We start from the raw sequence: 26930 nt of genomic DNA, 5'->3' as shown, positions 1-26930 counted from the left end.
GCATTAGGAAGGTTAAATTAATCTTGCTTATTTCGTAACGCATTGCAATGGTTTTTATTTTCTCAAGCGAAGGTGTTCGCTATCGTTTTATCCCGTCGGTAATATTTACCACATTTCTACAGTTTCAAACTCAAATTAAAGTTACAATTTCAAATTATTCAGTTGAAAAACAAAGTTATAATAAATTCGGTAACAAAATATGAATGTATCTTTGAATAAGTACTCTTGCGTGTGATTTCAGCCTAATCAAATTATTTATGCTTACCGCTTGGCTCAATCTAATCACTGCATGTAGAACCGGAAAAACAAACATACTCTGGACGAATCCCTCTAGTGGGCACTAGTGGAAAACTCGTGAGCTAGGCAGATGTGGCCACTAGAGAAACACTGGAAAGTAACATATTTTTAGGCGCAAATCTGTTCTGTGTCTTGGGTTTAGGATGTTTTGTATGTTATTCTTATATTTTAAATTTTTATTTTATTTTCCATATATTTTTATTGTGTAACTTTGGATCTCATCAGTACGGTATTGTCACTTGGGTCGAAGGTTATTTCGGTTTGCTCGAACCCATATCGAACTGTAATAGTATCATAATATAGGTAGCGACCAAACCAATCATCTGAAAAGCAAAAAGTTTTTAATATTCAATTTATACCAATTAATCAAAAGTTTCAGAAAATGTATGCGATACAATATATGATTGTTACAATTGGTATGTTGGCTTGGCAAAATAAATTAAGCAATGAGATGAAAATTGAATAAAAACTTACGCTGAACATTAATCCATGATCAATATTAAACAAGCCGCATCCACTAATTTCTATTTTCTGATGTAAAACTTGCAAGGAGAGGAGTGTAACCTGCAAAGTAAAATATTTAAACGTAATTAATAAATACCCAGTACAAAATCAAGTTTTGGTAGTCCTCAAGCTCAAGCATTAATCGAACATCTTTCATTTCTCAATTACAGTTCGGTACATTTTTAGCTTTGTTATACTATAATAAAGGTTTGGCGACATCCATTTAGTACGTCACGCAAATTTTGACCAAAATCAACCCCCCCTCTCCCCATTGTCACATTTCGTCACACATTCGGTGGCCCCCTGAGAAAGTACGTCACGTCACGACAACCCTCCCCCCCCTTCACAACAAAAAAATTAAATATTCATTTCAACCATTTTATTTAAAGCTATCAAATGAATTTCAGCAAATAAAAAAAGGAAAATTTTCGAGCTTGTAAGCCATCGATTCACGGATTTTGGAAGATGATCAGAAGTCGCTGATGTGACGTCGATTAATGTTTCGCGCATATCCACGTCCTTTACATCCATCCACTCAAATTCGTCTTCGTCTGATCTAGTTGAAAGAATCAGAACTTCCTGCTGACGTCTTGCAGCAACACGCCTTGGAAGAACTTTTCTGACGGATTCAAGCAGCTCTTGCAGCGGTGTACTGCATATTCTGTGAAGCCGTAATGGAGAGTTCATATATATATATATATGTGTGTGTGTGTGTGTGTGTGTGTGTGTGTGTGTGTGTGTGTGTGTGTGTGTGTGTGTGTGTGTGTGTGTGTGTGTGTGTGTGTGTGTGTGTGTGTGTGTGTGTGTGTGTGTGTGTGTGTGTGTGTGTGTGTGTGTGTGTGTGTGTGTGTGTGTGTGTGTGTGTGTGTGTGTGTGTGTGTGTGTGTGTGTGTGTGTGTGTGTGTGTGTGTGTGTGTGTGTGTGTGTGTGTGTGTGTGTGTGTGTGTGTGTGTGTGTGTGTGTGTGTGTGTGTGTGTGTGTGTGTGTGTGTGTGTGTGTGTGTGTGTGTGTGTGTGTGTGTGTGTGTGTGTGCGTGTGTGTGTGTGTGTGTGCGTGTGTGTGTGTGTGTGTGTGTGTGTGTGTGTGTGTGTGTGTGTGTGTGTGTGTGTGTGTGTGTGTGTGTGTGTGTGTGTGTGTGTGTGTGTGTGTGTGTGTGTGTGTGTGTGTGTGTGTGTGTGTGTGTATGTGACGCTTGACATAAACAGAATATGTGTTTCAAACAAAAAAGCTGCTTTGGAAATTGGCAGAATCGATGACAACTAATTTCACCTTAACCTTGTTTGAAAGGTGTTACTGCCTTGTAGATCACTATTGAATTGTTTTGCGGTTCGACGTTTCGTTTGAAAGTTATAAGTAAAATAAGAAAATTACGTCACACGATTTTCTCCAGAACCGCTCAACCGATTTCAACAATTTTAGTATCAAATGAAAGATCTTGCTGCTGCAACATTTTTAGGGGAGCTTTGTCGAAAACAAAAATGCTGTTCAAAAGTTATGTTTAAAATGTCTTTTTACCAAGTGTCAATTAGTCGAACGTTTCTCCGAGATGGGCAAACCGATTTATACACTATTAATCTAAGTTGAAAACTCGGGTTTCCTGAACATTTACCTAATTCAGGAATTTATCTATACCTATAAAAATGGATTTCTGTCTGCCTGTCTGTCTGTCCCTATGTTCCTTTAAGAATCGAAAACTACTGAGCCGATCGGAGTGAAAATTTGCATGTGGGGGTTTTTGGTGCCAGGAAAGGTTCTTATGATGGTTAGAGATCCCTCCCCCCACTAAGAGGGGGGGCTCCCATACAAATGAAACACAAATTTCTGCATAACTCGAGAACTAATCAAGCAAATGGAACAAAATTTTACATGTGGGTGTTTTTGGAGACAAGAACTTTTTCTATGGTGAATTGAGACCCCTCCTCACTTTAGGAGGGGGGGCTCCTATACAAATGAAATACAAATTTCCTCAAAACCCGAAAACTAATTAATCAAATGGAACCATATTTGGCATGTGGGTGTTTTTGGAGGCATGAATTTTTTCGTATATTGCGTATATTGTTTTCTTACATCGTGAGATAGCCGTACAAAAGTACTCCGAAACATTACAGAAATCCGAAGAAAGTTTGCCTGAAAATATTTTATACGAGATGGAAATAATCCTAAAACGCAAAATACTAACCGACGATTTGCAAGCGATGCTGCCGGTGCTTGTGTCCAACCTGTGAACCAGACATCCTACCTGTGACGCCTGATAGTGCGATAGTTTTATTGGTTGTACCGAAGCCAATTGAAAAGAGTACAATTTTGTTATTTATTCAATTAAATCAGCAATCTAACAAAAATGCAATTTGTATGTTTGTTAGCCTATTCGCGTTTAAAAATATAACTATAAAGTGCTTTGCATTAAATAATTCACTGAAATAGTATTTTGCAAGTGGGAAATGAAAATTGGTAGCAGTGAATTAGATGAGAGTATTTTTGGTTTTGTACTTTTTCATATAATGAAGCATGAATAAAACTGATTACCAGAACATTTGGTGATAGTTATAAAGATAAGTAAACTTTAATAGAATCGATAGAAATAACTTCGGACAAGTGGTCAAAAATATTACCTCGTTTTTAGTGTCATAGCAAGCGTTGCAAATTAGATATATTCGCGTGACGTAAACAGTCGCCCAGAACATACTGCTAATCACTTCCCAGAAGCGCGTAACTGAATCCTCCTGCGATGACGTACGTAGCAGTAAAATCCTAAGGAAAATAGGCGGTGGGTGTTAGTCACGCTTATAAAAATAACCCTAAATTTGATCTATTTAGAATGCGGAAGCACAATTTACAGCATAGTGACATCATACCTTGGCAGCAGTTGCTATTCGTCTTGTTTAGAGATAACATTCCAGATGGTAGCTTATTCCGCAACGCGTTCTAATACGAGTTTGGAGAAGCTATTTCTTTAGTACTTAATCAGATATACGCTGTTTTGAATGATGATATAGCTGTCAAGAAGGGTAACGAATGAGCAACTCATTCTACTTCCTGTCAACATTTACTGCGGTCATTGGTTTGATAATATTTCATGATTTTGGTTGAAATAAGCAATAAACTATCGTAACAGACTATCCAATAAATTGTTATTGGCTGTATGAAAATCATTTTAAATAAATCATCCAATGTTCACATTGGATTACCTAACAAATAGCAGTAAAACTTACTAAAGTAAGTTTTTGCAAAACAGTTTGAAATTATAATTCGTAATAAAAATTAATTAGCCCGCTTTCTGCGTCATTAAAACATGGTAGTCGCAGCAATTCTGCGGTTTTATCCTTTGCCGTTGCGTTGCCCTGCCTCGTTCTGACTCTATACGATTTAGCGTACTTACAGCCTACATGTAACCTACAACATACATATTATCACATGACATGCTGCGCTTTGATGAGGCTCATTGTCTTGGAAAGTAATCAGCAGGCGAGGAAATTATTACCACTTACGATAATGATGTAATACATTAAACTGACATAGGTGTTCAGTAGCAGCAACAGCAGCAGGGTTTGGGTATTATCAATTTATGTGGGGTAATTGAAATTGAATGGTTTGCAGGTATGAACTGCAGAGCGCCTATGATTAAAGTCAATTGAACTTAATCGATTAGGTGGATTAATATTTGTGAGAAATTCAATCGAAATTAATTTAAATTATTGGCATCGTTATGTGATATCGGGTATCAGTTAGAAATAGACAAGGTGATAATTCACTAATGCACACAAGGTTCATGCTGTAGTAGTGTTTTCTTCTAATTCGTATAATTTTTGGTCTGATTCCCATATAGGGGAATTGTGTATAATGTGCCCCCCCTGGCCAATGTGCCCCGCCTTCGTTTTTCCCTAACCAAGCGAAATTAAAATGCAAAACCACCCAGAAACCATAGTATTTGATGGAACTAGCCTACTATGCAAGTATGACAGTTGTCACATGCTGTAAAAACAAAACAAAATTAAATTTGTTTTTGAGCAACTTCCGATGTAAATTTTGGCGTCATTTCCATAAGCTATTTTCTTGTCAAAATTTGTAAATAACCGGTTGTTGCGATTCGATTGCGTAAAGTGAACTTCAAAAAGACATTCCTGCCAAAAATCGCGGAATGAAACGCTTGATTTGCTATAGCATTTAATATTTTTTCAAATAAGTAAAAGCAGACCAATATGCCCCACTTGCGGTGGTGCAATTTGCCCCCCTTGCAAATGTGGCTATAAATATAGGTAAACAGATCCAAATTGAAGTCAATTGCCATTATTTAATTCAACTAGTATTGTAGAGTAACCGTGGTGGAAATAATTTATTACCAACGTCCAAATTCCAGGTAATTCAACTACGCGGAGCAAAATGCCACAGCTGCAGTATAATGTGCCCCATGCAGAAAAGAAAAAGTGCACCAGAAGTCCGAAACCAGGTTTATTTTATATAAAAATACGATATTTTGAAAACAAAGGGTATAGTTTTACTTTCTACAAAATAGAGTTGGTCTGTCACTGGTAGAAATACTCAAATTACTGCATTGGGCATATTATACCGCAGGTGGGGCATTTTACCCCGCGCAGACGAAAAACACAACATTTAGGTACTTTTATTAAATAATTCCTAGCATATTTATTCCACAATACTAAATGAAACAATTGTAATTGGTTGTCAGCTTAAATACCAACATATACTCGTAGTTGTCACGTTAGTTTAGGGAAGCATAAAAGAGATATATCCATTTATTATTAGGGGGGGCACATTATACACAATTCCCCTAGGTAATTAGTTTGTGAATAGTATAATGGGATCCACCAAAATGATTTGTCAATTTTTCGCAAACTTTTACTAACGCAAGTGTAGATAAATAAGATGATATGGTGTGACTTATTTAGGGTAGACGCACCAGTAGTAGTGGTAGTACCAGTAGTGGTGGAAACTTGAATTATTCCATTATTTTGGCAGATTTTGGTACAAGTTTGATAAGTATAGAACTACCAGTAACAGTATTATTTGATAAGTATCAAACTTGTGCCATAATCTGCAAAAATAATGGAATAATTCGAGTTTCCACCACTACTAGTACTACCACCACTAATGGTGCGTCTACCCTATAATTTAACGATGTGCATATTGTACTCAAAGGTTTGGTTAAGAGTGAACATGTGCAAATCTACCACCTTTATTTACTAAATAACCCTTATCCCATAACCACCACGTGGTGCCGGCAGAGGTACACAACCATGGTTCTCGTACACAAACAGGAAAAGACGGCCGTTCACAGACGGTCGTCGAGTATGTTTGACAGAACATGTCTATGCTGGAGCCATCTGTTAGATTTTTCATCTTTTTACCTTTGTTATACTATAACAAAGGTTTAAAAATTGGTCGAAAAACACGAAGTTGATCCGAGGCCTGGAGGGTCGAGTCTTGGGTCGATAAGGTTCGACGAATTCAGCAATGTCTGTGTGTGTGTGTGTGTGTGTGTGTGTGTGTGTGTGTGTGTGTGTGTGTGTGTGTGTGTGTGTGTGTGTGTGTGTGTGTGTGTGTGTGTGTGTGTGTGTGTGTGTGTGTGTGTGTGTGTGTGTGTGTGTGTGTGTGTGTGTGTGTGTGTGTGTGTGTGTGTGTGTGTGTGTGTGTGTGTGTGTGTGTGTGTGTGTGTGTGTGTGTGTGTGTGTGTGTGTGTGTGTGTGTGTGTGTGTGTGTGTGTGTGTGTGTGTGTGTGTGTGTGTGTGTGTGTGTGTGTGTGTGTGTGTGTGTGTGTGTGTGTGTGTGTGTGTGTGTGTGTGTGTGTGTGTGTGTGTGTGTGTGTGTGTGTGTGTGTGTGTGTGTGTGTGTGTGTGTGTGTGTGTGTGTGTGTGTGTGTGTGTGTGTGTGTGTGTGTATGTATGTGTGTGTATGTGTGTGTGTGTGTGTGTGTGTGTGTGTGTGTGTGTGTGTGTGTGTGTGTGTGTGTGTGTGTGTGTGTGTGTGTGTGTGTGTGTGTGTGTGTGTGTGTGTGTGTGTGTGTGTGTGTGTGTGTGTGTGTGTGTGTGTGTGTGTGTGTGTGTGTGTGTGTGTGTGTGTGTGTGTGTGTGTGTGTGTGTGTGTGTGTGTGTGTGTGTGTGTGTGTGTGTGTGTGTGTGTGTGTGTGTGTGTGTGTGTGTGTGTGTGTGTGTGTGTGTGTGTGTGTGTGTGTGTGTGTGTGTGTGTGTGTGTGTGTGTGTGTGTGTGTGTGTGTGTGTGTGTGTGTGTGTGTGTGTGTGTGTGTGTATGTGACGCTTGACTTTAGTCGTCTGTTTCTCGGAGATGGCTGAACCGATTCGTTTGCTATTACGCCTATTTGAAAAATGTTATCACCTTGTAGATCACATGAATGATTTTGCGGTCCGACATTTTGTTTAAAAGTTATAAGCAAAAATGTAAAAATTACGTGACATGATTTTCTCCGGAACCGCTCAACCGATTTCAACAATTTTAGTATCAAATGAAGGCTCTTGCTACTGCAAATTTTTTGTAGAGAGTTTTATCGCAAACAATCAAGCGGTTCAAAAGTTATGCTTAAAAATGTGCTTTTTCAAGGTGTCAATTAATCGAACGTTTCTCAGAGATGGCCAAACCGATTTATGCGCTATTAGTCTCATTTGGTAGGTAATATAGCCTCATAGATCACTATTGATTTGTTTTTTGATTGGATGTTTAATCTGAAAGTTATGAGCAGTCGTGTACAGCATAATAAAAGTTACAATTATTTATACCGTATTTAACCAGATAATTAATCAGATTTCAATTATTTTAGTATCAAACAAAAGGCCTTAATGCTGTGAACATATCTGCTAAATATTATTAGAATTGGCCTTACCTGTCAAAAGTTATTCGAAAAACATTGATGAAATTATTTAAGCAAACTTCACTGATATGAACCAAACAGAAAAAAACGCGATCATGTGCTCTAGCGTAAAAATGCTTAATTTTCCAGGTGGTGTGTCTTTGGAAAAGTTTATTTAAAAAATCTGGCGCAACTTTTTACACTATTAGGGTGACCGTAAATCTACCTATTAGGGTGATACAAATTTTTGTTTTTTAAATGCGTCCAAAAAAGTACAGTGTCTCCACAAAAGTTATAGAACACAGTAAAATAAGCAATTTTGCTGTACATAGTAACTATCTATCTCTTACTGGTTGCGAAGTGTAACGATTTTTTTAAAAATGCAGCGAAAATTAAAAAGTTGAGATATCGAAAAGCGGTTACGTCACAATTTATTTAGATATGTAATTTTTACACGTCAAAAAAAATTCACTCAAATCGATCCTCTAAGATACTGCGCTGCGATACACACACAGTCGCTGAAAACATATGATTTCGAGAAGAGCGCGTTTAAACTATTGTACAGCACTGCACTTCCCTTCAAGTGATCCAACAGTTTCACTGTAAATTCTCAACGAGACCACGTACCGAAAAATACTATGGGCTCCACATTTCGAAAGATAAAAGCCCTCTGAAAATGCAAAACAAACAAGTTTTTCGATTTTCCAGTGAGGGTCCCCCTTCAGTTTCTGAATTCAGCTAAAGTACAACATATGACATCTTTAAGTACTCAAAATTGCAAAAGTAGCTCATTAGTTGACATATAAAGTGTCCAGGGTTACATTGGCCACAGCTGGACACATTCTAGGAACGTTCCGAATACATCCAGGAAAACGGACAGTTACTCACTTAAACCAAACCCCAGAATGTCACCCCGCTTTAACTTAAAATAATAATTTGTTATTACAAATAAAAGGAAGACATTTTTTGATTGCTTTGGAATATTATACAAATTTATCAGTATATTACATAGACATGCATATGTATTGATGATAACTATCATAGTGTTATCAAAAAGTTGAGTTGCGAAGGCGTGTCGAATTCTAACTCAAATGACAAATGAGATGGTATAACAAAGGTTCCTTTCACCAATAGGTGGATTAAATCGGGATTTTAATGATCCATTGGTATTCGCTACGACGGCGCCGCAGTGGAGACACCTACATTAGTTTCGAGTTTGCGTGAAGCAGAATAGTGATTTGTTAAAGAGTGCAAAAGACAGAAATATGTCGGAAATAACTTTAACGCATTCAGCTACGGGCAGTTCTGTAAGTGGAAAAGAGGCCGTGTGGTGCCGTCATAGAAGAAACCGGGAAGAAACCCTAGATTCCTAACAGTTTAACGGGAAACTGGCAGTCATTAACTTTTCGTCGGAGAGCCCAATTTCGGATGCAGTTTTTGGGCCCAAAAGCAGGGTTCTGTTTATAGAAATGTATGCACTCCATTCTTCTTGACAATCTGAACAAAGCGAATGAATTTTCATGAACAAAATTTTTGTTTCAAGCAAAAAAAACTGCTTTTGAAATTCGCAGAATCGATGACGACTGTTTTCACCTTAATCAATTACCAAAAATCGTCCATTTCGGAAGGAACACATTCACAGTTTGTTATAGTAGAATTAAATGGAATTTTACTCTTTCTCGTTGATTACTGATTTGCTTTGATGATTCCGTCAGTGTGTTATACCACCAATACAAAACCTGTGAATAAGCCGAACAATCATTTTTGTTGAATAGTAGCTTATTCAACCGCTATACGGATAATAAAGCCTAGTATCCAGCTGAAAAGAAAACAGCACAAGAAAAAATCCTGGTATTTACCGAAGAAATTTTGACAACTGCAAGGCAAGCAATTATCTGTCATTTTTTCTTGTGGTAATAATTGCGCCGGATATTATTCCGTACGGAAAAGTGACGTTTCAATTCACTGGCATGTAAAACTGCGCCATCTGAAAGTAAAACAATATTTCTTGTGAGCTGCATACTGGTAAAGAAATCGCAAACGGAAAATCTTTTCTTCAGCATTTCTTGGCCTATCTTTTTGCCCATTTCTTTTCAGGTCGATACTAGGCTTAACAGAGGAATAATCGTTGCAATAATAATATTGCACAGCAAAAATGTTTGTTGGGAGGCTTAAAGGAAACTGAAAACTAGCACTACTTGTACAAGACTTCACCAGTGCTTAGAAATCTCATAATCAATTTAGGCAATACGCCTGAAATGATGCAATACAAGGCTGATTCTTTGCTGTTTCTAGTACAGATGAAATGAACTCATCATTGCCAATCTGAAACCATCGATTCGAGCGAATCACTTGCGTTCATGTTCGTGTTGTTCTCTGCATTCTTCATTCTCAACAATAGTGAATGAAATCAAATATGAATCATTCATTCATTTTGAAGTGCCGATAATGGCAAAAGAAATTACAATAAACGTAAACATTGCTGCGAAGTTTTACCTCATTTCCTTCGGTCAGGTTTTGGTTGATTTTAAAAAGCAGGCATTTTAAAAAGCTAAACTTTGAGATCTTAAATATCAGTCAAGAGCAAGAAAACTGACTGACCGGTTAGTCGAGCAATCATTCAGCATTGCAATTCATAAATGAATTGTTTTGAAGGGTAGAAAACTGAGAAAGACAAACACTGTCAGCAGTTCAGTAGTTATCTTCATGCGCTGGCATACAAAAGAATACCATCGGGGGTTAAGCTGTAGGCGCTGAAGGCGTTTGGTATTCGCCTTCATGCAGGGCTGTCAATTTTTTCGAACATTGGGTTTCACTACTTTCCAGTAAGACGTAGTCCTACATCAAAATTATTTTCATCGTATGGTTTTTCGCTATGCAGGATGCGACAGGACAAAATATAAAAAAATAAAACTCTAATGTTGGGTTAATATGTATAATTAATGAATTATTTCTGTTGACAGTGTATTTGTTTACGTTTACTTCAAAGTACTGCATCAGAACATCGGACTTGTTTTATTGCTGATTTGTGATTATGTATGCCATACACATACAGGTTGTACAAATCACAGTCTACAGCCTTTGCGCTGACAATAAGACTGTCATGGATGGTAAATGGTTGAATCATGCGCTCCAGAACCACCATGAGGTTCCACAGCCTCTTATTCAGCAACTCCTATCTCTACCTGCACGTGGTACCATCCGGGATACGTTCCTTAGTGGAAATCGGATAACCGGCGGAAACTAGGGTCGTATGCGGACAGAGAAGGAGGCACTCATGACGGTTCTTCTCGACTCCCAAGAACCAAAGCAGAGGGTCTAAAGCCCCTAAAGGAGATGGTTATAATAGCTGTTATCTATGGCTATTATGTAAAAACTATTATGGATAAGCCCCTAATCCAAGGTGTGACGCGACCCGTGCCGAGGGATGAATGGCTGAGGGGGTTCTATAAATTCTCTCGCCGCAACGGAGCCTGTGGAGTACCAGGGCGCCCTCTACAGTAATTTGCCCTTGCTGCATCAAGCCGGTCAAAAAAATCCCACTGCGATCTGGAATATATCCGGGAAAATGGAATCATAATTTATCAACTTATTTTTTCATTAAAGGCCAATCTGATGTGGTTCTTTTAAGGCTAATTGCATAAAAATCGAATGAAAATAAGTGCAGATAGAGCCAAAAGTGTAACTGGAAGTACCTCCATATTTGATGTCGGGGACGTAAAGGTTAACGCCTTGCTGGGCAAACTTGGTGCGTTTTGTCCACGGGCTTTGGCGTTCTGCCTCACATAATGATTTTGACTCTTGCCAAAAATCGTCAAAAATAACAAAAAATACTGGTTTTTGTTAAGAAATTTCACAAGGAGTAAGTGTAAAAGAGATCCCAAATTCTTCTAGAAGTTGAAAAACGTGGAACAAACGCGCCGTTGCTCTGCAAAATGATGTTTTGCTTAAACGGTGCATTCTACAGCACCTTACCCTACGTTTAAACCAGAGTAAATGTTTGCCGGCAGAATCGAGGCCGACAGACGCCGCTTGGGCAATAATGTAACGATCGACGATGATGAGTCAGAAGTAGTTGATGAATTAGTCTACCTTGGCTTACTGGTAACGGCAGACAATGACACCAGCCGTTAGATTCGACAGCGTATTATTAGCGGAAGTCGTGCTTACTAAGGGCTTCACAATCAATAACGGACGAACAGGCTAAGCCCCCGTACAAAGTCCATCCTGATACATTCTCTACGGGCGTGAAACGTGGCTAATGCTTCAGGAGGGCCTGCGAGTACTCGAAGTTTTTGAACGACGAGTGCTAAGAACGATCTTCGCTGGCGTATACAAGAGAACGAAATATGGAGGTGGAGGAAGAACCATGAACTCGCACAGCTCTATGGTGAACCCAGCATTCAAAAGGTGACTAAAACTGGATGGATACGATGGGCAGGGCATGTTGCAAGAATGCCGGACAACTACCCTGCAAATATGGTGTTCGCTTCATATTCGGTAGGAACAAGACGATCAGGAGCGCAGCGAGCAAAATGGTTAGACCAGGTGAAGAGAGATTTGGCGAGAAGTATGCGGTGCCTAAGGAATTGGAGAGCAGTAACCCACATCCGAGTAAATTGGAGAAATTTTGTTTATCAGGCTTTATCTTAGGACGACAAGTCAACTAAGTAAGTAAGTAAGTAAGCGAGCCCGGCTTTATGTTGCTAGAGGAGAAGGAGAAACCTGTATCAAAAAATTTAAAATTATGTTAATCGTTATTTATGGACAACCGTTATTTTATTGATAACTTATTTATTCAATATACCAATCTTTAGGCCTCCCAGTTGGCTCCAAGGTATGACGCTGGTTTAATAAACCAGTCGTTGTATGTTCGAATCTCGACTGGGAGAGGCTGTTAGAGTCAATAGGATCGTAGCAACTGGCCCTGCAATTATCCTGCACTCTAACAGCTGGTTGCGAAGTTTGCCGTATAAAAACAGAAGGTCAAGTTTCGATAACGGAATGTAGCACCTAGGCTTTACTTTTACCAATCTTTTTCAAGTAACCGAAATGGCGCCCCCTCAAAGTGGCGCTCCAAGCAACTGCTTGTTTTGCTTAAGGGAAGCGCCGGGCCTGATTGCAAGCAGCTAGAACAGGACTCATCATTATCAATGCTAAAACGAAGTACGTAGTAGCTAGCGGGTATCCAAATTGGGTTGGTACCGATTTGGAGTTACATGAACAATAATTCTAAATATTCAAGGGATTTATACGACTTAGTAGGCTCGTCTTATGTTATAATGACGTGAGTCGTGAAACGACGGGTTGCAATCACGAATATGGCTTTCTGCAAAAAAGCTTTGGGAAAAATCTTTGAAAAAAGCTTATGAGATCGGGAATCAAGAAGATGAGCTTTTTTGTTATATTACCGTAAGACCAACCGACGACACCGCGAACCATAGAACCACGACGACTGTATAATAAGCAGCTTATAATTACACAAGTATATTAACTCTTTCATGTAATCTTCGCAGCCCGATCTCGTCGATAACGATGCCAAATAATAAACCTGTATCAAATGCATTCTGGTGCAAAATGTGCTACGAATCTGTTCTCGTACCAAATATGAACCATTCGAATTAACAACATAAGAAATAAGCCTACGAATGTTTAGAGTTTAAATAATATGATTTTTTTGTTAGCTATGAATATAATTTTACGATTTTTTTAAATACAAAATTTTGTTACCAGCTTATCATTTACATAGAGAAAAAAATCAAAATTAAGGTTAAATTAAAACAGAACACACAAAACTTTCAATTCACCGCCAATCTGGGCCAGGGATCGACTAAACATTCAATTACAGGGTCCAACTGGTTAATTAACTCTACTCTCAAAAAACGAAACGCCGCATAAAATTAACACGAACAACATGACCATCTTAGATTAAGTGTAATAATTTAATGTTACATGCATACTTCACTCGCTAACGACATATCATTAGAACATATATTACCGAAACAACGGTCGTAATTAAAAAACAACAACGAGTTAACCAATTCAAGCCCAAACTAACAGTGAAAAACGCAACATGCACATTTGACGCATAATGCCGAGAGCAAACCCGCGTGCCTTGTGGCCGATGAAAATAATGAATGGTGGAAATTCATAAATGTTCGATTACCTGAAAAAACAGGTGCATTACAATCGAAACAATACCGACATACATATACATTTCTAGAGGCAAAACGCAGCCCTACATACCTGCTTGCTTTCATTATGCTGGAGTACAGCAATGTGGTGAGTGTTACGAACAGCGTCATCAGGATGAACAGCAGCTGTACGCCGTACGCTTTATTAATATTCAGCGATAATAAATGCAAATGTGCATATAAATTTTTAACATCGTTAATAATTTCCATTCGGATGCGATCGGACGCTGACGATTCGGTATTAATTAAACTACCGGCCTGTGGCCGTGCTAGGTGGTGGCCCTTGCCGAGCTCGTCGATGGTCGACATCCATTCACTTCCGGCGAGATCCAAGGTTATAACCGAGCGAATCGGTTCTGTGATTCCCCTAAGCTCCGAGCCGTCCAAAAGCACTGACCGTTTCGTCTTATCGGATATACGGTGGCTGGAATAATTAGAGACTCTGTTTTGAATGTTTGTCGGGATCGAATGATATAACGTTCGAAACAATTTCCTCATCGGATAAGGTGAATTGTTGCTTGCTTTCATCTTTCGTTGAGCTAACAGCAAATGAATGAAGCAAATCGATTACTGTCAAATGAATCGATGATTTTCAAAAGATCCATTAAGTCTTACCGCACATTTCCAATCATCTGCCGAAGCGTCTTCAGTCGCTTCGAAACGAATCGCTGCTGCTGCCCAGGGATTCTGCTCCTGGCTGGGACGAGGTGTTTTTGGTTGGAGCGCGATAATGGAAACAATTCCCTCGTTGCGGTCGTTTTCTTAACGAACGCATTATTGTTGCCGGCGACGGAGTTGTGGGTGGTGGCGGGTGGTTGCTTGTGTTGCTGGAAAATGCGAGGTTGATTCTCTGATGCGACGTTTTCACAGTCAGCATCAGCAGTGCGACGAAGCATGCGGTTCTTTTCCATTCCGCTCCACCACAGCCCATTAACTTCGAAGTTGGGATTAGCAGCACGGGATAAACCGGCTACCGAGCTCAGCTCATTTAGCCGAACTAGCAGCTGGTTGATGAGCTGAAAACGCATTTGCAGCAGCTTGACGTAACCGACGAATTGAAACTCGACGATGACGGTCGTCAGCAGGGTGAGATAGCACTGGGGCAGGCAGTACTCGGTTTGGGTCACGAAATCACTTAGATACATTAAGCAGTTCAGCCACTCGAACACCAGGATGGCGACGCCGATGAGCATCATTTGAATGCAAATTAGACTGTGGGATGACAGCAGGAAAAGGATGCAAACTGTAAAATTACGACTGTTGCTTCCGCGCTTCGGAATTAGTGAAGTATTCTGCCTCGCGACCGGGAACGAGAAATATGTTGTTGCAGTTTAGCTGGTTTCTTCGGGGAATACAACTTTATCCGCTGCAGTCGTGGAGGGTGTTAAATTTTAATTTCAAAATGGCAGCGAAACGCTCGATTGCTATTTGTTGTTGTCACTTGAATGTATGCAAACCCCGAAGCCAAGCAAAGTTTTGTGCTGCACTACAAGATTCAAATCTATTAGAGCATTATTGTACGACATTTTCCGCCAGAGTTGCATTAAATCAAAAAGTTAGTTAACGGTAGAATAAATACAAATCATATTATTTATAATTGAGTCTCACTTCACTTTGCTGTCGATGCACGTATAATATTAAAACAATGAAATACTTTGCTGAAAATTTACTCAACTTAACACAAAATTTCAGCAAAACTTCAGGAGTATGGCCGGAACGGTCTTCACATTAATCAGAAGATAGACGAAATGATAAAACATCTATATGATCTTCATCTCATCTATTTTGACAAACCCCATTTTGAAATATTATAACTTCTTGGTCCAAAATAAAGCAAAGCCTTTTTTTCTGTATGGACTCATCACTGCGACCAGTATCGTTGATCTATTATGATATCACCCGGGTGTTTGCTGTATAACATGCACTGCATTTTTCTGCTATAATCGCTATTGAATGAGCGATATGTTTATTAAATTTTATGCGTGCTTGCGTGTAGTGGGGTTTACCCTTCCTTCAATGCTAGATCTACTTTACCCACCTTGCTCCTCAATGCCAGTACAGTCTCCAATTACAGCAATCCTTGGCGAGGCTTGTCTAGTACATTTTAACTATAGGAGTGACTTTTCCCACTGTCAAGACTGCGTTTATGGGGGTAATATAGAAATCAGCATGAAGGAAGGGTAAATGAGGGGCCTGAGAATAAAGTCATGCTAAAGTCACTTGACATCGAATGGCCTGATCCTACTAAGATTCGAACCCATGACCACTCGCTTGTCAAAGCAGACTCGGCAACCTTGCGGCTACGGAGCCCCCCCTTGCCTTGGGTTTGAACGTCTTTCTAAGGCATGACCCTTCTTTATAGACAGACTTCACAGCCGTCTGTTAGAGTAGAGAACAATTACGGGACTAGTGCAATAATCCTGCGCCTAGCCGACAATTGAACATACTATAACCTCTGGGTCACTAAATACGAAATAATCTTTGAACTGGAGGGCATAATTTTCAAAGAAAAATTGACGTATAACTTATATGTCAAAATAAATTGATCAACTACGGCGAATATTTGAAATAATATTTTTACATCTTTGGTCTGACCATACAATACGTTACAAATTGCTTAATTTAGAAACATAAGTCACCAGCTCCCTATATATTAAGAAAACTGCAAATACCAACTCACCCCAGTAAATCAAGTGTATCGCTCATACCTGCTAACATAGATGTAAGCAGCGCTCCTCGTGCCTTATGGCTCCTCTAAGCTACAGCAAGCGTGCCAAATCAAATAAACGAGATTAAAAAAAACATAGGCCAAGCTTTTCTGACATTAAGAGTTGGAACTTAAAAAACATAAACTAGCAGCATTTTTCTCAACGTCCCGGCTTATAAAGACCAATGCTGTACACACGGCAAAGGGGGGTCAATCCAATCATCCAGAAAGAATAAAGAAAATGAAAACATCATTTGAATGCAAATCAACCTGTGAAGTGGGAAAAAATAACGCCAAGTTTCCCAATTGACGCCGTTGCTCCTCCCACTGAGTTTTATTTCTGATCAGTGTTGATAAACAAGCAGCAATAAGTTTCTTTTCTGATTCAACAATTATAATTATTATTTTCCTGTTATATTCAACTGTTAGACCTAATCTTCTGGAACATCTTCAAAAAGGCGTCTTGCAGTGACTATAGACAAATTATCTAAAATTGAAAAAAAAATTAAAAGCACCATTTTTAACAAAATAACACTTGTTCAAAATCAAAAATTCCATTTTAACATAATTATTCACCTCAGATTGTTAATAAAATGCAAAAAATACTTATCGGTTTATGAAATCCCTCGATGAGGTACTAAAAAAATATTTATCTAAAAAGTTTGTTTTAAAATATGACTGTGGTCGATTCTGGCTCTTTCTTCTTCGTCATCATCATCATCTTCTTCTTCTTCTTCGCACAATTTAGAGCCGAGGTGACTCGTGCTGTATCAGGGACTTCTATCCGCCGTATGCGGTCCCGGGCTACTCGTCGCAAATTTGCTGAACTTTTCGACATGCGTAAGTCGAATTATCTAGCAAGTTGGGTCAATCTTTTTCTGGAGCCGGTTGGATTCTTGAAGAGAATGGTCTTCGCTTCACAGTCATCTGGCATCCTTGCAACATAGGCGGCCCACCGTAGCCTATCGACTTTCGGTAGCCGTACGATGGGAATCTCTCCAAGTAATGCCTGCAGTTCATGGGTCATACTTTCGCATCGCTTTGCGCTTTCCGATTGTACTCTGCCAAACATAATCCCCAACACCTTTCGTTTTTTAGGAGTAGGGAAATCTGCTGAGCACTTGAGAAGATACGATACAATCAGACACCTGAGAAGACAACTCAGGGAGTGAGGTTAGGTATCCCGACCCCCCTAATAGGGCGTGAGGATCCTGACCCACTAAAACCCTACTCGAGTCTCCAGTCTCAATCCCCCCTGGCACCACCTTATCGGTATTACTTCAGGGAAGGGCTATTGTGCTTAACGCACTCTCTTAGATAACTACTGGACTATGGTAATGAGGCTGTTTATTCGCCGTTGATCGACTCTCCAGCGGTTTTGTAGCTCAAGTACAATCTGGGTAGCAGCCGCGTTGACCGCTCCCCAGACATCCGAGCTGCAACACATCCTTTGGACTAAGTTATCCGGAGTAGTGGCCTGACCGCTCACTGCCATCATGTTGCTTCTCGCGCCCGCGAAACGAGGGCATATGAAGAAAGCATGTTCTGCAGTTTCCTCTACTTCCGCGCATTCGGGACACGAGGGGGACTCCGCATGCCCGAACTTGTGCAGATACTGTCTAAAACAACCATGCCCTGATAGAATCTGTGTCAGCTGGAAGTTGACTTCACCGTGGCGCCTGTTGACCCACCTGGATAATTCCGGGATAAGTCGATGTGTCCACGGGCCTTTTGTGGAGTCAGACCATTCCGGCTGCCATGTGGTCATTGAGTCCGATCTTGTGGTACTCCGTATGCCTCTAGTTCCACGTTGATTAAAGCACTCTACGGCCTCGCTAATGATACACTCGTCATACATGACGTTTCACAACACCGGACCCAGTATGGAACCTTACGGGACCCCTGCGGCAATTGGAACGCACTTCTAACCCTCCTCCGTGTTGTAGCATAGCACACAATTCTGGAAATAATATTCCAGACTCCTGTACAGCGACACCGGCAACGTACGCTCCGAAGCGAGTTGGCTATGGAGTCCTAGCTAGCGCTATTAAACGCATTTCCCAAGTAGCACACTTTAGGTCCATTTAGTTGAAGCAATCGGATTACGACTGAAATTAGTCATAATTCGGTTACTACAACTACATTGTAACAACCGTGCTAGTAGGGTCCTCACGTCGAGCGTGACAACTGCGCAATAGCGGATACCCGTTTTGTTCCGCTGGATTGCCACCTCGGCTGTCTTAGTGACAGACAAGTTGGGATCCACCGTAGATTTGCCTTTACGGAAGCCGAATTGGTTCCTTAACATACCGTTTGTACTGTGCGTGTGCTGTACGAGCCTGTTAAGAATAACCCTCTCCAGCACCTTGTCGGCAGTATCGAGCAAACAGATCGGCCTATATGACGAGGGAACACCCGGAGGTTTTCCCGGCTTTGGCAATAGGACCAGGTTCTGTCGCTTCCATCTGTCCGGGAAGTGGCCATCTTCCAGGTATCTACTCATTACTGCCCCGAATAATTCGGGAGTCTCCAAAATACCCGTTTTAATGGCCAAATTCGGGATCCCGTCTGGTCCCGGTGCCTTCCTCACCTCCCCGACCGCTAAACCGCCGTCGCCCACGGTACTTTGGATGTTCGACTGGGAGGCCGACCTTGCTTGCGCTTGTCTCAAGTCCGTAAAGGATTTCCGGTCATTATCAGCGTTGAACGGTTGCGTATGCTCCGTGATCGAAGCGTCTTGTGCACTTCCAGTTTGAATGCGTCGTTGAATCTTTTTACTCGTATTATTATCGGTGGTGATCAGAGATCTCAAATATATGAACTCATCATCGTTAATAGTCACTGTCCGTAGGAGGTGAACGTTGTTTTCTCTCAAGCCACTTCCTACTATATATTTGGTTTTGGTTGTATTGATTTGTAACTCAATCCTCCTAACCTCCGTCTTTAGCCTGGAGTAGATTTGCCTCCGCCATCTTAAAGTTTCTAGTAATGATGCCAAGGTCGTCTTCAAAGGCAAGGAATTAGATGCTTTTGTTAAAAATCGTACCTTTTGTTTTGATGCTTGCTCGCCGGATCACACCTTCAATATTAATGTTGAATAACATTCAGGACGGTCCATCCCCTGCCGCAACAGTCTGTGCGATTCGAAGGGACTCGAGAGTACCCCCGAAACACGCACGTAGCGAATTACTTGCTCCAGGGTAGCGTTGAAGTGCCGTATCGGTTTGTCCGGAAAACCGTTCTCACGCATTACCTGCCATAACTCCTCGTGCTTAACTGTATCGTATGCCACCCTGAAATCCAGGATAATATGATATGTGGACAGGTTGTACTCTCGACACTTCTAGAGGATCTGTCGGAGTGTGAAAATTTCATCCCACGGGTTTCCATAAAGCCCGCCAAGTACTTAGTTCTAGTTCTGGGAGTCGGTCCTTTCCGTTGGCTCTATTAGTCTTCAACTGTCCGATTTCTTGTCGAATATCTTCTAAATCGGCCATTATCGCTTGTGGATACTCCCAGGTTCCGCCTCCTGCTGCCATATCGCCACTGAGATACTCATCAAAGAATTGCTTCCACGTGCCGCCCACCTCTCACTCATTTACGTCAGGTTTCCCTACTCGTCTCTACATTCCAGGTAGCACGCTTAATTTTTTCCGTACATTTTCCGTATTATAGTCTTGCTTCCCAGGCACGAACGACCATTACATACACCAAGCTCGTGACTGCTGCTGGCATTATCGTCATTCATTCGCTGCTTGACTTCCGAGCTGATCACTGCAACTTTCCACTTCAATCTAAACTTGGATATCATTGCTTGGAAATTTAGTGTACAAGCTTTCCTTTCGATCGTGTTTTTTGCTTGCTACAAAACACGGTAAAGTCTAGGTGCTAAATTCCGATTCGGAAATTTGACCTTCTGTTTTACAGACTTCGCAGTCAACTGTAAGGAGTACAGGACTAGTGCTATAATCCTTTTAACACTTACAGCCTCTTCCAGTCCAGATTCGAACATACGATTTTTAGCTTGTTACACCAGTGCTGTACCTCGAGACCAACTGAGAGGCTCAGGCTTTTTGCTTGCTACATAATGCTGCAAACAAGCTACATATGCATTTATGGACCTTATTAAGGCTTGTCGTCTTAGTAAAGTCAATAACATATTATCTTGACGATTTAAATTTACTCCTAGCATTTTGTTAATAGCTGGATGCGTGAGGGAGATTTCTATTCTGAAATACTCCGTTTCTGGCACTGGTAAAAATATTCGTTTTGGCATCATCAATTTCTTGAATATTTAAGGTTTTTTCCGCAAACTCCGGCCTAACGTAGTTCCACACCAACTGTGCAATCGTGGACGGAGCACAACTTTTCTGATTTTTTTGTTTAATAAAACTAGCAATACTAAGTCACCACATCTCCGATAAAAAATTACTATCTATTCTGGTCACGTCCCAAACTGTCTTCTATAATATATATTTCATTTAGCTTCCCCATAAGCAGTTTTGTTGTACAATAGCTTATCATACGATTATTCCACTGTTATTAGCCGTATAGCAGTTGAATTAGCTGCTATTCAACAAAAATGTTTGTTGGTTTACCTTAATATTGCTGTTTGTTATCCCAACGAACGAACACGGTTCGATAGTGACAAGATCGCCAATGTGATCATTTTACTTTTTTAGCCATCTAACACCGACTGATTTGAACCCTTTTTACGCGCGATGCTGTCAGCCTTCTTTGCTCATTACACGCTACCAGCTAGTCCGTAAATAATGTGTAAATAACACACATTACGCATTTCAGGCAAACCCTGTAACTTTTCTTTGTCTGGCCACGAATGCTTCACGCAAAAGAGTAATGAAACAATATGCAACTAAATTGATTTGCATGAGCAAAATTGATTGATTCTACAAAACTGTTGGTTGAATTTAATTTACCGATTATGCATTCAACAAACTATTGCCGTGATAAAAATATCCGGCAACACTGTGCACATGGAAACAGCTGCGCCATTTCATATTTTCAGTCGTGAAAACAATGCAGTTTGAGATATAATTTCTGATTGAGCCTCATATTTCGAATAATAATGAACTCGAGAAGAGGCTGAAATTTTTCGATTTAACGGATGCGGCAATAAACTCTGTTGTGAGTAAGCACAATAAATTGTATAAATTTGATAGCATGGTAACATTTTTACAAAGAGTGCGCCATTGAAACGCGAAAAATAATCATAATTGATCGCAAAGAAATCGAACAACTAATACAACAACCATTTTTGGTACAAAGGATGAAGTGCATATAAGAAATCAATTGCTAGAGAAAAGATTTGGTTAGTGAAATGCAATAAAATTTAAAGTGCGCAATTAAAAAATCAATTTAAAATTTCTTTTGACGTAGAACTACGTCTCTCAGAAAGGTTGCTGATATAAGGGGTAATTTAAAAAAAAAAACAAAAGATGCAAGCGTCACGAAAAAATGAAATATTTTAAACGCTAATAGCTCTGCCAATGATAATTGGCTTTTGATGATTTGAATACCAAGCGATTCATAATAGAGTAGCAATTTTGTGGCTCTTCGCTCATCACTAAATAGTGAAAATTAACGAAAACTTTCAAGGTTAAATTTCCCCATATATTTTCTTCGTGATTATCTTGCTTCACAGGCAGGGACGACAGTGAAGCACACCATCTGTTTAATGTGGTTTTCTTTTACAAAAAAAGTAAAGGGCTTTATTAGTCCTTCCATCCCAAAAGGTAGAATATTCTTTATGATGTTTAAACCTATATCAATTTAATATCTGTGCTTGGGAAGTACGGCGCTTCAACCGATTGCATCGTTTAAACATTATATCTAGTCCAATTAGATGTCTGGAAAGTAAACAGTTATGTTAAAGTGTAAAGACATCTCTCTTCTTAAACCGATTTTATCTCTAAACATTGAATCTATTCCAATTTGATGTTCTGAAAGTGAAACGTCATAGAAAAGTGACCGTTCCACCTTTCCTTTTGCCAGATTACATCCATATACTGCAAGAATTTGTTCCGAACTGTTGGCTTGCACGGAAACAGGGATGAAGGAATATTTGTGCATATGACGTGACGCAGCAATTCACAAAGCGAGAAAAATCAGCGCTTGTCTTACTCGAGAATAGTTTTTAAGCGTTTCATTTTCTGCTTTGCGTCAGTTAGTTGCTTGAAATTCTTTACATTGTTTCAATTGTAGCTCTGTCACGTATACAAATAGCAGTAAAGCAGAGTGTCGAAAGGAACTGAGGAAGATGCAATCGGACGTTAGCTAAGTGATATTTTAACTAACTGTCCATATGTTAATTGTAAGATAATCATACCTCAAATCAATCTATTATAATGGATGGTGCTATCAACAATTTCGTGGAAATTGACGAATGCACATTAGTATTGTAAATGATAACCCAAAGTTGTGAGCAAGTTTCTTGCGTAAGCTAACGTCGTCCACTGCACACCAGTTTCAATCCAATTACCTAAAGTTGACTAGTGCTACAAGTCATGCAAAAATTGTCAAAATGCGAAATCATCGACAATCATTAGAATTGTGGCCTGATGGTTTAACTCTTAGTGGAACTACAAACTCTAGGAAAATTCGGCAACCTTGCGGATCTTCAATAAGCTACAACAATAATGAAGACAAAGACAAGGTTAGTCAAGAGAGGTTTTCTGATGTTCAAATTTGTTTTTCACCCCCGCTGGGTTACCCTTGACGATCACCGAAATTTTCAAAGCGGAAACTGTTAAAAGTATAAACAACGTCGATGGTTGCTAACCAATCGTTCCGCGCACTTCTGTTCTACAAACTGTGAAAACTAGATCACCTATTTTAACTCACCTTGGACAAAGACTCGTTTTGGCTCAAAATAGCAACTACTGTACTAACGTTCCAAGTAATTAAAATTTTCACCTAAAGTATAATTTTCTTGTACACCATACAGTGTGACACATATATATTCGACAAAAATCAATTTATGCTTGCCTCGGCATACACTATAAAACAATCAAACTAATACCATGTGTGTGTGTCATCATGACTTAAGCCTTACTTGACGTAGTTTCATTTTCGTATTGTGTCTCGTTCGATGTACACTTACCAATGTTCGAGTTACGGTCGTTGATAATAAATAAATTCCAAAACGGTGCAGCACTATTTTTCGAGACCTTAAACATCTCATCAGGATCTGTTGAAAACCGTAAAAAAAACTCGAAAAAACGAAGCGTTAGAACTCCAGAGGTCAAAAAAGTCATTCGAGAGCGAATTCGTCGCCCCGGTCCGCACGGAAAATGGCTGTTGAGCTGAATATCAGCAGGGAATCTCCTCGTCGAATTTTGAAAATGGATCTGGATGTGAAAACGGCAGGAAAGATGCAAACTGCTGCTCCGTCGGCACGGTGATTCCGAAGTGATCTTTTCTGATGAGAAGTTGTTTGTTCTTCAAACCCCGCATCATGCTCAAAATGATCGGTTGTGGTCGGGTTCGATCATCGACGTTACAAAGCACAAACGGAATGTACCACGATACCAAAATTCATCAACGGTCAAGGAATGGGAAAGCATTTCAAAGAAAGGGAAACTTACTCTTGTATTTGTTGACAAGGATGTGAAAGTTAATGCAAAATACTGTCAAGAAATGGTCTTAGAACAAAATTTGATGTCTCACGTTCAGAGAATGTATGGTGAAGAATGTTACTGCTTTCAACAGGATGGAGCTCCTGTCCACACTGCAAATCTTGTGAAGACGTGGTGCAAAGCCAATTCGATGGTTTTCATATCGAAAAAGGAATGGCCTCCAAGTTCTCCTGAATTGAACCTCTGGATTTTGTATATGGGGATACATGCAGCAGAAGCTCAAGGATTATAAATATCATAATTTGGATGAATTTAAGTTAGTTATCAACAAGATATGGAGTGACATTCCGATGGAAGTTGTGCGTGCCGCATCTAACGACTTCAAAAAGCGTTTGAAGCGTGTTATCCAGGCAAAAGGCGATTCAATAGAGCAATGATTGTTTGTTGCGTTCTGTATCTAAGGGTAAACAACTTCTAAAACTAAAATTCGAAATAAAGCCTCTATTTATAAAACTATATGACTTTGTTTTTTTTCTCTCGAATATCTATGTGTCACACTGTGCAAAGAAAAGTTAGCACTCTGCTGTTGTTAAAAGTAAAGTTATAGTTAAAGTTAAAAAGCACTTTGGCTGATGTTTTTTATATCCTCGCTGGAAAATAACTTTAGAAGTCAGAAACAGAAAGGTAAGTAATTTTAGCAATTTTATTTTTATTTTATGGTTTTTAATTGAATAACTCACACAGCTTGGGCAACCGTTTCCGTTAATCGTAATAGGAAAACACATAATTGCCGTAAAGTTGCACGCCGTAGATGGGCAACGATGGCATTACTCCCATCCTGAGACTCCCATTCATCTCCGTTCGCACAGATGAACTAAGCTGAGTCCAACTGCAATAATAAATAGTACATGCCTCAGGTCATAGTGCAGTGCCAGTTTTCACAAGCCCGACGGCCACACCGTAGTTACTCCGTAGCAACTGTTTGCGATTTGATTTACGTCTATAATTCTGTACTGTAGTTTCCAGTCCAGTGCCATAACTGAGTTCATGTGTTTTAACAACTACATTTACAGTTTATGTTCGGAAAAATACGGTTTGTATTGCCTCAGGTGGGCATACCCGTTGCATCCCTAGCATTTCATTATATTATTATGATTATGATTATTCAAAGCAGGAGTTCAAATATGGCAGTAGCGACAGTCAATAAAACCAATTGGTTCATAAAATTACAAATAAAAGATAAAGAGGAATCAATCTGTTGAAATTAAATCTTATTGTACTTTCGAAAAAATAAGTTCGTCAAATCACTCAATGAAACATGTTTAACAATTATCTAATGTGATTTGCAGATAATCTTGAATGTAAATTTGTTTCAGATAAACACCTGCAAGGGTCGAAGCTAGTAACGTTGGTAACTGCAAATTTATGACCCGTGCTTTTTCATGCCTTAAAATATCAGCTCCCCCGTTAACCACTCGTTTATGTTCTGCTCTACCGGAGAATATTGCAAATGCAATGGGCAAAGTTCTCATTTCAATTTTCCCCCGTTGGCGAGTTACTCACCGTTTCCAGGCGGAGTTTCGCACGACGAGTCCCAGCTTCGCCGCAAATATATCATCAACCTGTACAAACAGACCCAAGCACCTAATCAGGATCCGCTGATTAGCAATGGCACCTGCGACCAGGATCCAGTACATGGCCAGCCCCGAGTACCGGCTGTAGATGTCGATCACCACGGACACAACACTACCCCCGCCAGCAGTGGCAGTTCCGGTCGACCATTGCAGTGGCCGTAAAATCGTCAATGTAATTGGTGTAGAGATGAAAGGTTCCGTAAAGAGCGATAGCCGCCAGGGACTGGACGGTCCCGAGGACCGAGATTTGCGCCTCTTTATTGTGTCCATAAATCAGCCGGAACGGACTCAGCGCAAACAGTGAGGATACCAGGTAGAGTGGTTTGAGATGTTTTATGATGCTTTCGTCGGGACCAGTACGGTTCGCAGCTGACTTCCGCTGGGAATCGCCAACCTTCGTCGTCGTCGTCGTCGTCGTCGGCATTCGAAACTTCATTCCGTTTTGTGGGCGCACTAGGGCTCAGATGTTTCCGCGTTCACCGAAGCAACAAAAAAGCAGGACAAACGAATTTAGCACTGTACAGAAAAATAAATTTCAACGCACGTTAGTCGGAGTGAAAATGAAAATTCCGAATGACTGCAGTAGGTTTTCGGACCGGAACTCGAAAGAGCAGACTCGACGGCCCGGGCATGAATGTCCGGAAATTTTAATTTATGGACCGCGTCTATTTTTTATGACCGACCAGAACTAATCCAATTTAGCCACCACCAGGGGGAAAGACCAGGCCTTGCTAGAGGACGGCTGACAAGGGCGTAATGATGAAAATCTGGATTAATATTCATTTGGGATTGAATGGGACCATTTTTCATTTAATGTTAACGTTGCTGAGTAAAAGGGTACAATTGCTCATAATCACCCATGTTGATTGTGAGTGCAGCCGGTGGGGATTTCAGGCATGCAGTCTTCTCGATAACCAGCTCTGATGAGGGGTGTAAAATAATATTGCAATTTCGTACGCCTTATGTTCCCCAAGTACTGCGGCATGTTGCACCAGATTTTGGTTTCTGAGATTGTAGGGTGGCACTTCGCAATGCAAGAAAATAAAAATTTTATTAGTAAAATAAAGTTTTAAAATGCTTGTAAGAAAAACTATGAAACCAAGATTAAAAATAAAACTATAATTAAAGCAGTCGCAAATTCTGTCGCATACCTTAGAGGGCGGCGACCGGCAGCAACAG

General features: G+C 40.1%; 1 protein-coding gene and 1 pseudogene across 1 annotated transcript in view; both read right to left on the bottom strand.

Annotated features, from left to right (window-relative positions):
- The window catches only part of LOC128741600 (facilitated trehalose transporter Tret1-like), a 546799-nt gene that overhangs the window by 117092 nt on the left and 402777 nt on the right, over positions 1-26930 (bottom strand). The window lies entirely within an intron of this gene.
- Positions 549-26187, bottom strand: LOC128740497 (putative gustatory receptor 28b; annotated as a pseudogene).

This window comes from Sabethes cyaneus, chromosome 3 (assembly GCF_943734655.1).
Source record: "Sabethes cyaneus chromosome 3, idSabCyanKW18_F2, whole genome shotgun sequence".
Lineage (NCBI taxonomy): Eukaryota > Metazoa > Arthropoda > Insecta > Diptera > Culicidae > Sabethes > Sabethes cyaneus.
The sequence above is the reverse complement of the archived record's forward strand: the minus strand, read 5'-3'. Positions and strand labels throughout refer to the sequence as shown.